Below are 14,376 nucleotides of genomic sequence, written 5' to 3'. Positions count from 1 at the left end.
TTTTATTAAAGCGGATCTGAACTCAAAACGTTCTCTCTGATACGCAACAGCATAATAACTTTAAAGTGTACCAGAGCTTAATAATTAAAAAGATTTATACATACCCGGGGCTTCCTCCAGCCCCATCTGCTCTGATCGCTCCCACGCCGCCGACCTTTGCTGCCCGCAGCTTCGGGAACCGGGTCCCCGCACTTCCGTCAGTTGGAGTCAGTCTGACGTAAGAGAAGTACGCCCTCTACGTATCTCTCCAGCAGCTGCGTAGCTGGCCGCAACTGACGTCAGTGACGGGACCCGGTCCCCAAAGCTGCGGACAGCCAAGGACAGCGGCGTGGGAGCGATCAGAGCAGATGGGGCTGGAGGAAGCCCGGGGTATGTAGAAATCTTTTTAATTATTAAGCTCTGGTACACTTTAAATGAAAACATTTCTTTGTTACAGCTGATATAAATCCTAAAATAAACCTGCTCGCCTAGGAAAGAGGTAGGACAGCACTCAAATGACTCGGGGGTCAAGCGTGCAGCGGATCCACCCGTGTACCATCCGGGTAAACAATCCAAAATCCCCAAAACGATCCAGCACCGCTCTTTTATCAGAAAAATTGCTTTATTGGATCTTACAAAAATACATAAAAAGCTGTATAGTGGCTACGGTCCACCGTTTCAGACCTCCATAGTCCTTGTTCACGCCACACAGCCAACTGTGCAAATGCAGGTTCACAGCTTATATAGTCACATACTGAGTCAAGGTAACCAATCGTGGAACAGCATGCAAATGACCGGACCTGATGGGGAACTGCAAGGACTGACCTCACAGAGTCACCCCCCCCCCCTTACTCCATTGGTCAAAAAAGAATGATGTCACATTTTCAAACATTCAGACATAAACATTATTATATACCTGTTCCAAGATAGTTACTGAACATCTTAAAGATCCCAAAAGGTGGATAGGAGTCCCCTGAGTCCCAGGGTCTAAATAGAAAGTCCCCATCTACAGTATGATGGGCAAAAACGAAGTTACATCTGTAAACAGCGCTGCCCGCCGTCGCTATGGCAACCACTAGTCACATGACCGCTATACAAGCGGAATGACATATCCAGCGCCGTCCTGACGCTCTGTCGCCACCGCGATGCGTAAAAACAGCCGCAATGTACGCGGAAAAACACGCGGAAATAACGCGTACACAAATACGCTAACCCATAGGACTCACAGGGTGTCCATATTCCACCTTTTTTAATAAAACAACACCCCTCTCCCTCAAAGCACTAAAAGGCAAGGGATTAATCAAACCAGTAAAAGAAAGGACCCATACAGGGCAGTATCCCACCCCATGGTGCAAAGTACAGAGCATAAAGTTCAGAGTCACCCAAAAAAATTAAGGTCATATTCTTTATTCAAACCCCCCCCCCATCCGGTAGTCTCAAGTTCCCTTATCCAGCGAGCCTCCCTTTTAAACAGCTCTCTCCCCCTATCACCCCTAAATTCCCGAGGTACCCCATCCAAGACTTGAACTCGAAGTTGACTCACATCATGTCGGAATTGAACAAAATGCTCAGAGACTGCATGATCCATACTCTTACCCCTAATGGTAGTTTTGTGAGAGGATATACGCTCTTTAAGTTCTTGAGTGGTTTTCCCCACGTAGCAGCTGCCACAGGGACACTTCAACATATAAACAACATAGCGTGAATTACAAGAAAAACGTCCTCTAATAGTAAAATAAATCTGCTTCCTGATTCATGGAAGTAGACATATTGTTAACCTCCTGTGCTTTCAAATGAGCTTATCTGCCATCTCTGCCATAGGCAGTCATGCAACACAGGGGAGAGACCAGATTACAACTTGTGATTAGATACAAATGAGGGGGAATTAAACAGACCAAACTCTCTAAATACATACAGAGTGCAAATCTCTATGTATTTCTTCAGTCTTGTGCAAGAATTCAGGTCTACTGTCAGGAAAAAGTGGAAAAAAAAAATAAAATCTCTCACAGACTTTTTTTTTTGCTGTCTTTGCTGGGGTGTAACTATAAACCATGGGGTCCCCAACAAAACTGTGATAGGCCCCCTCAATGCTCACACCCCTTCCCTTGCCAACCCCTTATGATCGTTACAGCCTGAGGACCCGTCAAGCAACGGTCCTAAAACATGTGTGGACATTGTAATCCTCATATCCATAACAAGTGTAACCACAAAAACACCTGATCTGATGGGTGCACCCCTTTATCAGAAAGAATGTTACAGCTCTGTAGCCCCCCCCCCCCCCCTGTGGTTATAGGAGCTGTACCCCTGTACTTACACCCGGTTTCCCTAATCCTATGTGTCTTTGCCTATCACTATGTTTCTCCTTGCTAAAATCTGCACTGATCACTTTCATGCACAGCGGAATATGATTCCCATCAGGGGCGCCTCTAGGCATAGGCAGTACAGGCCATTGCCTGGAGTGCCATTGGTCCTGGGGAGCGCCATGTTGCTGGATTAAGCCCCACCCCAAATTGAGCCCCGCCCCTGGACTAACCCCAACTCCCTGTGGGTGTTCTATTACTTTTTTTCTGCTACATCTACTTAGTGTAAGTTTCAGGCAGCTGCCACCTCTGTGACTTGTGCCTCCTTCTGTCTCCTTGTGCCTCCTTAAGTCCCTTGTGCCTTGTCTGACCCCCTGTTTGTCCTTCTGCCTCCCCTGTGCCTCCTTCTGTCTGTAGTAACAAAATGGCTAGAGGTGCCCCTGATTCCCATTATGCACTAGACACTTATTGGGGATATTTGTTTCTAATTTTACACTTTATCTGGTGGCTGCACATCCTCTTGTTGGTTGTTTCCTGATTATTATTTTTTTCATATATTAGCATGATATGCAATTGGTTACCTTCTGCTGAGAATTTTTTGCAGATATACTCAATGGAGATGTTTGTTTCATGATGTGGATTGCTTTGGATCACATACATTGCCCACTATTGATCACTTTTTTTAAGGATCAATATAATGTTACATGGACAATGTGACCTAATGTATATTTATACTCTATACTGCTGATTATCTGTCGCATACTTTGTCCATATGGGAACTATTTTATCTGGTGTGTAACGCTCACTGGGTCGCAATACCTTTTTACTTGGACAATGCAACAGATATAATTATGTAGGTCATGAATTATACCCTCTCTGGTTACCGTGTTATTTCGATATTCGTGACAGCACTTTTATTGTGATACTTATAAGGATTATGTGATTATCTTTGTACACGTTTTTTGCTTGTTTACCCACTGGGGAGTACTTGATGACCCGGCCTTGTTTTTAATTGTTTTTATACCAATTTTTTGGTCCACAATAAAGAGATTACTATTCAGAGCCGGGACAAGGTCCTCCAGCACCCAAGGCTGAGACAGCAAAGTGCGCCCCTCCATCCCTCCCACCCCACACACTGATTGCTATTAGACTAAGAGGGCCACAGGGCCCACAACCTCCTCAACACCTTAATATCTAGTTATCTGGCTTGCAGTCACTGTCATGTATCCCCTTTTCTTATTTCTTTCTGCTTCATACACAATTAGGAATGACAGCTGAATGAATTGTGCGCCCCCTCCTACACTGCGGCCTGAGGCTGGAGCCTCTTCAGCCTATGCCTCGGCCCGGCCCCGTTACTATTCACATGACAATGGCCAAGTGGTTGAATTACTTATAGACTATATTTATAGTCTATATTTATGTATACATTGTGGGGAACTATTTTTTTCTTTTGGTTGTGTAACACCCTGTTCAGTAAGATTACCCGATCTATGTCTAGAGTCTCAAAAAGCAGTATAAACTTGGTGATCTTCTAGAACTGAAAAACAGACACTTTTGTAAAGATAAACATAACAAATCGAGAAGTTCAGAGGGGATCAAGGTTCTCTAACACAGCCATGTAATGACAGATAAAAGCTTTATTTTCAAAAAAAGAGAGACAAACAAATAACGCTACCAGCAGCAACACAAAGAACTAACAGCTTTTCTTCAGCCCAAAGTCATTGTGTTTTCAACACACACAAAGCAAGATAGTTCCTTACCAAATTAGGAGTTTCTTCCTGCAGGAGAAGCTTCAGAGTCCAACATAACCTTGTAGCTGGAATGCATGAGCCAATATTGTGCTACAGACCAATCAAAAATGACCAATAAACAATTATTTTCTTGGTTGTTGAGCGATCAGCTGTGTTTTTTTTATTGTTCCAGCACATGTCGCACTGTGGACAAGTGCAGATGACCAATCGATATATATGGTGGCATAGCTAGGGAGCTATGGGCCCCAGTGCAAGTTTTACATTGCCCCTCCACCCCCCACCCCCGAAGCACTCTATACATAACAATTGATATGCTGCACCAAAACCTACTAAGGACATCCACAGTACTAGAGGGGAACAGCGATGGGGAACAGCTTGTTAATGATTACTGATTACTACTATTCACACCATCTATAGAAGTGATCATTATAGCACAGGACCAATAAAGAGCTAGTACCGCGATTGAGGGGGTTTCCCTTGGGGCCGGTGCGGTCGCAACCTCTGCATCCCTATTGCTACACCAAGGGCCGGATTTAAGCCAAGGCCCATTTGGCCATTGCCTAGGGCACAACAGGATCAAGGGCGGGTGGGCAGCAAGCTATATTGTGGGGGAGGTGAAAGGTTTGGCATCTTATACTAGAGGAAAGGAGGGAGGAGGGGTTATCATGTTATCTAAACTGGAGGGGGGAAGGGTCATCTGGCTACCTGTGCTGGAGGGGGGAGTGGTCATTTCACTACCTATACTGGAGGGGGAAGGGTCATCTGGCTACTTATGCTGAAGGGGGGTGGCTGCTGGCAGTGGCCTTGGGTGGTAAAGAGTACAAATTCGGCCCTGGCTACACCACTGGATATATACACAGGAACCTGCAGTACAAAAGATTGGTATGAACAGCTACAATGCATGCTTGCACAAGCTCGCTTGTATTCAAATGTCTCTGACCAATTCAGAGTGGTCCTTGCCAAAATGAGATTTGGCCTTGTTCACATTATAAATCGCTAGTGTAATTGCAAGCGCTGAGCGATGTATGGGGCAATTTTGAAACCGTTTTTCTAAGCAATTTTGTGTAGCGTTTTTTTCACTTTTTGCCCTGGAAATGAATAAATACAATGTATTTATTCATTAAAGCGCTTGGGAAATCGCTTTTCAAAGAATTGAATCGCAAACGCTCTGAAGATGGTGCAGGAGATTGGATAGAAAGCTCATCGCTTATGTGAGAACATAAGCTATCATTGCACAAGCGCTTTTATGGCGATTTTTAAAGTTGCCAGCGCCAAAAAAAGCAAACAAAATCGCCCCTAATTTGAACAAGCCCTAACAGTCTAAAGCTAGTGTATGTACCCACGGCCAGACAGATCAGGGATCTACACCGACGAAAGATTGTTTCATGAGCCATCTGGCAGAATCTGCAAGCATCGTTGGTGACCACAGAAAAGAACGATCGTGTAAACAATCATTTACACGATCGTGGCAAATTGCCGTGAAAGTCAATGGGAATCAGAAGTATCCTTCTCGATTTGATCCAACATAGTGGTCATTTAACAACCAATGATCGCCGCGGGTGGCCTGCATCATGAAACATCGTTTAATGAATTTTCATTAAACGATGCTACATGATTTCCCGAAAATATCACGCCGTGGGTATGGACTTTATGGCTGGGTACACATATAAAGTTTGCTAATTTGCAAAATGTCCAATCTGCTACCGATCGGGGACGGCAGCAATTTTAAGATCAGTACTGCACAAAATCCATCCCTTTCTTGATGATAAGCTGATCAGACATGTTGGAAATTATCGAACAACCAGAAATTTCTTGTCAATCTGATGGAATAATTGTATTGTGTGTACCAGGGATAAAGACATAGAGGGTGAAATCAAAGGTGAATATTGGTGGTTAGCTGGGCTACCCTGACTAGGTAGGCAGTAATGAGATCAGGATTGGTCACTCAGTAGCTAGGTGACACATTCTCAGTCAGATCACAGATTATAAAGTTGCCTGAACAGGTCATCTGGCTTAGTTTCGTTTTCGGCCGACTGCCAGTCGTCCTCCTGCAACGCGTCCTATTCTTCCACATTCCCCGACGTAAAGTGCCGTAAAGCGCGTCATTCGGATGCGCTTTACGGCGGGGAATGTGTTCCATGGACGCGCTTTACGTCAGGGAATGCGGAAGAATAGGACGCGTTGCAGGAGGACGACTGGTAGTCGGCCGAAAACGAAACTAAGCTGCGGTGGGGGACCGGAGGACACTGGAGGAGCTGCGCGGGTACAGGACGGCTGCAGGAGGCTTGGGAAAGCCCGAGGTAAGTGAAACTTTTTTTGAACCACGGTTAAGGTTCCCTTTAAGCTGAACTTAAAGTGTACCAGAGATCACAGACTTAAAAGAAGTGATACTTACCCGGGGCTTACTTCAGGCCCATAAGTGTGTGTGAGTCCCTCGCTGTCCTCCTGTGTGCCTCCACTCAATCGCGATCAGCCCCGGTAACAGGCTCAGTCAGGTTCAGTCTGAGTCTAATGTGCACCTGTCTCGCGCATGCGCAGTAGACCCAGACTGACGTGACTGAGCCGGGTATCGGGGCTGATCGCAGGACTCACATGTGCTTATGGGGCTGGAGGAAGCCCAGGGTAAGAATAAAACCCATATTATCAGCACAGGCAGCAGAAGTTACAACAGAGTAGCAGGAAAAAAAATGCAACTGGCCACCTCTACCATAAAAAAACAAGTGTATGTAAACAAATAACAAGCACATTAGTCACTGAGTAAAATGCACTATAAATTACTTTTTCCCTATGATGCTTTCACTTACAGTAGGTAGTAAAAATCTGACAAATCTGAGTGGTTTTAGACTAGTCCATCTCCTCATCAGAGCCAGTGTTCTGGAAAGGCCACAAAGACCATGGCCTTGGGCGCTGAAAAAGCAGAAGGGCAGAAAGGCTTGGAAGACATAAGAGGCTACATGTCAGAGTAAATAATTTGTTCTGGTCCGCAGCTGCCCTGCTTTGCTGTACAAATCCTGAATTCCAGAGCTCTGTGCATCTTCCTTACTTCCTGGTGTGCAATGAGACAGCTTGATCTGCTGTGACATGAATAATCCCGGAACATATAAGATTCAGTGATTAGTGCCACTCTGCCAAGGTTGTAGAAACAGAACTCTTAAATAAAAAGTTTCCCTGCACAGAGTGGGCATTTCAGCTCCACTTAAGAAATCCAGCTGTTAGACAATATAGCTGGTCAGCCACCCTCCATTCCTTCTTCTTTTACTCTGGAAGAAATATACTTCTGTGTATGTGTTTACGTGTATTTTAAATCTTTCGCGATAATGGTCCTTTAACCACTACCCTTTTTTAAAAAATTTTTTTTTGCAATGGCAGTTTTCTGCCATTGAAAAGACTGCTAAGAGATTGTGTCATCTGTGTGTGTGTGTGTGTGGGGGGGGGGGGGGGGGGGGGTCAAAGAGGAATAAGTAAGTGTCCTTCTGCCTCTTCTTCAATTTGCAATTTACAGCTGAGGTTTACTTTAAAGATCTTGATGGATGGGGAGTGATGAATGGATTCTAAGAAAGAGTTCCACAGGGTAAGAGCAGCTTGTGTGAAGTCCTGAATGAGTGTTTCCAAAACCCAGATTAAGTTTTACGTGATATCTGTAGAGTAGCAATGTATGAAGGAGGAACGTAAGAGTGTAGTAGTGATCTGCGCATAGACAACCTTTTTATTGCCCCACTTTTGGAACCTCATTTCCCAATTTCTACTTAAAGGGTTACTAAAGCTAAATAAAAAAATCAGTTTAACTTACTCGTGGCTTCTTGCAGCCCCCTGGAGTCATCCTGTACCCACGCCGTCCGTCGCAGACCCTCCAGTGAGCAGGGGCAACCCCTATAGAGCTGACCACTCACAGACAGTAGGAGGCTACTTCACATAGGCGGCCCCAAGCCGTGCACACCCTGAATGCGTTCCTGTTGCTAGGAGAATGCTGCCGGCAATGGGGACACGGTGAGGAGGCACGTGGCTGGTCAGCTTTGCGGGGATCGCCGCTTCCGGCGAGAGGGTCTCCAAAGGACGGCGCGGGCATAGGATAACTCCATAGCGCTGCAAAGAGCCCCAGATAAGTTAAACTGATTGTTTTTTATTTCCTTTAAAATAAATATAAGTAATGAGTAATTGTCAAAAAACAAATACACTAAAAAGGTGACCATTTTGCGCATTTTTAAATGTGACAAATAAAAAAATGGCAATTTTTTTCCCCCCAAAACTCCACAGAATTGCCTGTTCACACCAATATCAATAGGTCCCAGGGAGTGTCAGGAGGCATGAGGAAAGAGTTCTAGAGATTAAGGCACCACTTGAGAAATCCTGAGGGTTAAAGAGGTTTATTTGTGCAAGTATCTGTAAACGAGTCAAGGATATATCATGTGACTGAGGTATTATTTGTTTGTGGTGGAGAATGTAAAATACAGGAAAAAAAAAATCTGTTTTGCAAACCATATAATGTTCTCTCGACGCCCGTCACTCACCCTGGCCGACAATAGAGACCCGGAGCAGACAATGAGGCCCACGCCGCGGGAGGCGGCTCCAACTTCAATGTATCCTTTAGGTTGTAATAATTCTGCTGTTATGGAAAAGTTGAAAAGTTAATGGAATGTTCTTTCAGGTACGGTAATTACAAGGCATGAAAGGGAACTCAAGGAGAGCCGGACAAGATTTTTTCTCCTTTTATTAGAGCTGACCGTATTGTTCCTCCACTTTACAAGTTTCACTTGCCTTTATTGAGATGACACTTAATGTTCTGGTGGGAGCATAAAAGCAGGTCTAAGACAGGTCGCCTCTGCGCCACTCATACTGGAGCGGTATTACTGACAGTTAGAAGTCCAACTGGCAGGCACGCACATTCTCCCGACTTTCCAACGTCGCTATTGTCTTTATTAGACTAAAATAGCGTGAATGTACTCATTCAGGATGGGTGAAATACTTAGGACAAAGTTCAGGCATTTATTTCAAACTTCAATTTAAATCACCATATTTTTCAGCATATAAGATGCTCAAGAGACTATAAGAAGCACCGAGGTTTAGAGGGCAAAATCATGGAAAAAAAATATACTAAGCCTGGTGCATCCATATTCCAGGGCATCTTCCTTTGCCCCCCCCCCCACCCACCCCTTATCCCATGTGTCCTCCTGTGTTCCATTGTGTTCCCTTCAGTCTCCCATAAGTCCCCTACTGCCTCCCATCTGCCCCCCTGGGTCCTCATTTGCTCTCCTTGTGTGTTCTCTTCTGTCCCTTTGTGTCCTCTTTTGCTCCCCAATGTATCCCCTTCTGTCTCCCTGTGTCCTCCTTTGCTCCCCATGTCCTCCTTTGCTCCCCATGTCCCCCTTTCCTTCCCATGTGTCCCCGTGTCCACCTTTCCTCCCCATGTGTCCCCGTGTCCTTCTTTGCTCCCCATGTGTCCCCTCATGTCCTCCTTTGCTCCCCATGTCCCCCTTTCCTCCCCATGTGTCCCCCTGTGTCCTCCTTTGCTCCCCCACATGTCCCCTTCTGCCTCCCCTTGTATCTCCTTCGCTGCCCATGTCCTCCTGCACTTCCCCCGTGTCCCCTTCTGTCCTCAGTGTGTCTCCTCCACTCCATGTGTGTCCCCTTCTGTCCCCCTGTGTGTCTCCTGTGCTACCCCCTGTGCCTTCCTGCGCTCCCCATGAATACATAACAATCAGCGGCAGCACGCTTTACCTAATGCAGCGGCTTCAGCAGCGATCAGAGACCTTTCGTCTCCCTCACGGCTCTCCTAGTACTGGGGGAGCCGCTAGGGAGAGATCTCTAAACGCCATTGGAGCAGCTGGATTAGGTGATTTTTCTTTATTCAGGGGGAGCACGGGAGGACACGAGTAGCGCAGGAGACACACAGGGGGACAGTACAGGGGGTCCCCGACATCTCTGCGGGTCAGTGGTTTGTATCGGCGGGGTTCATAAGTCAAGGATGCCCTGTATTTGACATATAAGACGCAGGGACTTCTTCTCCCTATTTTGGGGGGAGAAAAAGTGTTTCTTATAAGCCAAAAAAATACAGTAATTATAATTATACATAGAAAGTTTTTTGGGTGGGAAAAGTCCCATATTTTAAAGAAAAACAGAAAAACCTGCTGGGCTAATTCAAAGATCCCCACCTCCTGACTGCTCACTGACTGCTCACCTCTTGGTGAAATCTAAAGACACACCTCCCTACTGTAGACTGAAAGCTTTGATAGGTTATCTATCAGCAGAGAGGCGTGGCTTTAGCTGACAGAGAAATCACTTTTCTTCTGCATGTGACAGTGTTTGACACTGACTGATGAGGCATCTGTAGGTTCCTGAGGAGTTCAGGATCTAGGAATTGGTGCAAATATTATTTGTATAATAATATTTAGCTTTTTGATTTTTTTTTCTCCCTACTACTTATTTGGCTGTTCTTTGCTGGTCTTCTGCCTTCAATGCTCTCTAAATCACTGACCCAGAATGAGTATGCGGATCAGGTGTTGTGACTCTACCGGCTGCATGCTAGGTCCAGGTATGGCTCGACCAAAGACTACTGTAGATCAAAGGTCAGTATTACAGCCAGGCAACTTCAGAAAGAAATAAAGATGACAGCTGACTTATTTGCCTCAGTTGATGTTTCCTTTAAAACAAGGAGCTGTATTTTTAGGTGGAGAGAGTTGTATGTTGGAGGGGGGGGGGGGTGGTGGAGGAGTTAGAGAGGTTATGAGGAGAGACGGAAACAGTAAAGAGAGAGGTAGAGGACAGAGAGAGGTGGCGGCAGAGACAAACAGAGATAGCGATAAGAGATTAAAGGTGCCAATACAGCTATCAATTGACCAAGAGAAAGATCAACCTCTGAATGAATCTAATCAGAGACAGATCTGTTGGCTGCCAAAAACCGCAGGCCGATTCCTTATCGATTTCAGCATGAAAACTTTTGTGAATTTATCGTGGTGATTAATCATTGAAAAGATCAGTTCCTGGCCTGCAAATTGCATTCATACATTCAGATATAGATCTTTTGCATGTGTACGACATCTATAGAAAGATCAGTCTTTAAAGCGGCATCGTCACCATAAAAATCAAATTTCAACAGCAACTGGTCTGAGTGTATTAAGTGATAAAGATGCTAATCCTGCATTCAAAACTTTCAAAACTTTTTCTGCTGTTATGATTTGGAGTTATCACATACTTAAGGAACACTGGCCCTTTAGTAGTCGTGCCAAAGAATTGCATGCTGGGGGTTATTTTTATCTATAATCTATTCCTCCTCTTCCCTTTATTTCCCTGCCAGCTGCTTATCTGAAACCTAATCCCCTACTCACTTGTGTTTACAAGCAAGGCTGAGGTGACTCAGCAATTGGAGGAGACAAGAAAAAAAGTAAAGGGCAGAAATTACATCACGAGTTAGCCTTAACTGTGGGCAAAAGACATGGCCCCCACCAGGAACAGAATTCTTGTAATTTACTATATAACATTCACTGAAATCAAAATGTGGACAGTATAATACATGTGTTATGTAAGTAGATCAAGTATTTATCTACTTATATATGTTTTTTCCCTGGCATAGTATGGCTGATCCTACTGCTTTAAAACCTCCCTGACAAACTTATTGACAGTTTGCAAAAATTTTCATCTGATGGGTGTACTCAGCTTACTAGAATAGACTGTGTAGGTATGGCTCTCATACTACATGGAAGGGGGTAAAATTGGTCTGTGATCTTTCATTTCCCAAAGACTTTTATCTCAGGTGTGTACTTAGCTTTAGAGAGTAAGGGCTGGTGCACACCAAGAGCCCTTCTAAGTGCCTTTAAAAACCGTAGCGCTTTAAAAAGCGTGTGGCTAATGTATTAGAATGGGATGGTGCACACCAGAGCGATGTGATTTTTTTTTCCCCAAAACGCAAACGCGGGTCCTGCAGCATTTCTGCTGATTTCTGAGGTAATTCAGCCTCATTGTTAAAGGAGTCATCAGGGAAAAATTTACAAATGAGCTTTACTCACCTGGGGCTTTCTCCAGCCCCTTGCAGGCGACTGTCCCACGCTGTCACCTCCGCTCCCCGCCGTCCCGGTCTTCGCGCACAGTATTCAGACCGACCCGAGGTCAACCTTACTGCGTCTGCGCGAGGCACCACTGTCAATCATGGTCACGTCACGTTGCGCCTGCGCAGTACGCCGCGGGCAACGTGGCCATGATTAACAGTGGCGCTTTGCGCAGCAAGGACGACCTCGGGGACAGCGGCGGAGAGCAGAGCGATCAGCGTGGGACAGTCAGCTGCAAGGGGCTGGAGAAAGCCCCAGGTGAGTAAAGCTCATTTGTTAATTTCTCCCTGATGACTCCTTTAAGTATAGGAAAGTGGAAAATCGCTCTGAAAGTGCTAGATCACAGCGATTTGCCAAGCGTTTTTGTGACAAAACCAGTACACTAGCACCTGTACTGTATATAAAAAAAATGTTACAGAAAAACGCTCCAAAAATCGCTAGGTATAAATAGAAAGTCGCTAGGCACATGCCTAGAATTGTCTTGAAAAATCTTTTTTGTGCACACTGGCCCTCAGAGACATGGCAGCCAGAGAGGTAGGAGGTAGAGAGAGAAGAGAGAGGAGGTAGACAGTAACACAGGGAGGTAGAAATAGAGGAGAGGGAGGTGGCAGCCTGGCAGGGAGAGAAGGAGATAAGTCTACCCCGTCGTCACTGCAGTTGTATAGCTGAGTGCAGCTTGTCATAGTTGACCCACTTGTCATCACTAATAAGCATAGTTTTTCGCTAATAAAAACCCTTAAATTATGACCTGTTAGTGGTGCATATTTACACTCACTCCCTTGTACCGGCAGCAGGAGAGGCTGGGGTTTGTAGTACTCTGAAGACAGCTGCAGAGTGTCTCGCCTTCCTCAGAGACGAGCGATAAAAAGCAGACGTTATGGAGATCGGCTTTACTTAGACTGATATGCCGCGCAGTTTGTGCCGCCACAAATAAAGCAATTAAGTTACAGCAATTTAGCAAGCCGTTTAATGATCCGCCAGAGGAGATGACACTGCGCCTTTAAAGTGGAGTATTTATGGCCGTTACCTGCTGATAATGGGACGCTTCCTGTTTTAATTCAGTTTATGCGGCGCACAGTCCACCAGCTTATGTAGGGAACACCATTATTACAGGATGGATGAACTGCATTGAAATTAGGGTTCTCAAGGGCATTGCAGCAGCCACAGAGGGGGGATGTACTAAACGTATTAGTGCTTTTAATACCTTTTTATCTAATATTATAACATTTTGTTGACTTGGCTTTAGCTAATGATCCAATAACAATAAGGGATAACTTAGTTCTAAATAAAATCTAAAAATGATGCCCTGTGTGTTTAGGGAGGTGGACATAGGCGCACAGCACCTCCCGTTCACACGTTATTGCTGCCTTTGTCCAGGTCCTGGTCAGAGCAGTCGGTGCCCCTTGACCCGACATACTGCACTGCACATGCGCAGTACGTCCTCTTGGGTGTCTTGTGACCGCGCCGAGTAACATCAGCAGGCGGGCGTGTGCGTGTACACCACCCTGGGTTCCTGGCAAGCGCGTTAACAAGTCGCCCAAGAGGACCTACTGCGCATGTGCAGTGCAGTATGTCCGGGCCAAAGGGTACCGACCGCACCTCCCATAGCCCAGCATCTGTCTCTGTTTGTCCCCTATTGCTGCCGTTGTCCAAACCCTGGTCGGCATGGTTGGCACCCTTTGACCCGGACATACTGTGCTTCATATATGCAGTATGTCCTCTTGGGTGGCATGTGGGCTCGCCGGGGACCCAGTGTGCAGTATGCGTATTGATGACGTATTCGGAGCGGTCACAAGCTGCCCAAGACGTCACACTGCGCATGCGCAACGCAGTATGTCTGGTGAAGAGGGCGCCGACCGCTCTGACCAGGACCTGGACAATGGCAGCAATAGGGGGCGAACGGAGGCAGATGCCAGGGCACAGGAGGTGCGGTAAGCCTATGCCCACCTCCCCTCACACACATAGGGCGTCATTTTTAGATTTTAATTAGAACTAATGTATCCTTTAAAGGGGAACTGAAGAGAGAGCTATATGGAGGCTGTCATGTTTATTTCCTTTTAATCAATACCAGTTGCCTGGCAGCCCTGCTGGTCTATTTCTCTGCAGTAGTATCTGCATAACACCAGAAGCAAGCATGCAGATAGTCTTGTCAAATCTGACTTTAAAGTCGGAACCACTGAAACACCTGATCTGCTGAATGCTTGTTCAGGGGCTATGGTTAATAGTATTAGAGGCAGAGGATCAGCAGGGCTGCCAGGCAACTGGTATTGCTTAAAAGGAAATAAACATGACAGCCTCCATATACGT

At 45.6% G+C, this 14,376-nt stretch overlaps 1 protein-coding gene across 4 annotated transcripts in view; it reads left to right on the top strand.

Annotated features, from left to right (window-relative positions):
• FIBCD1 (fibrinogen C domain containing 1) overlaps positions 1-14,376 on the top strand; it is a 392,313-nt gene that overhangs the window by 334,601 nt on the left and 43,336 nt on the right. The gene's annotated exons all lie outside the window — the stretch shown is intronic.

This window comes from Hyperolius riggenbachi, chromosome 8 (assembly GCF_040937935.1).
Source record: "Hyperolius riggenbachi isolate aHypRig1 chromosome 8, aHypRig1.pri, whole genome shotgun sequence".
Lineage (NCBI taxonomy): Eukaryota > Metazoa > Chordata > Amphibia > Anura > Hyperoliidae > Hyperolius > Hyperolius riggenbachi.
This window is presented reverse-complemented; position numbering and strand designations above follow the sequence as displayed.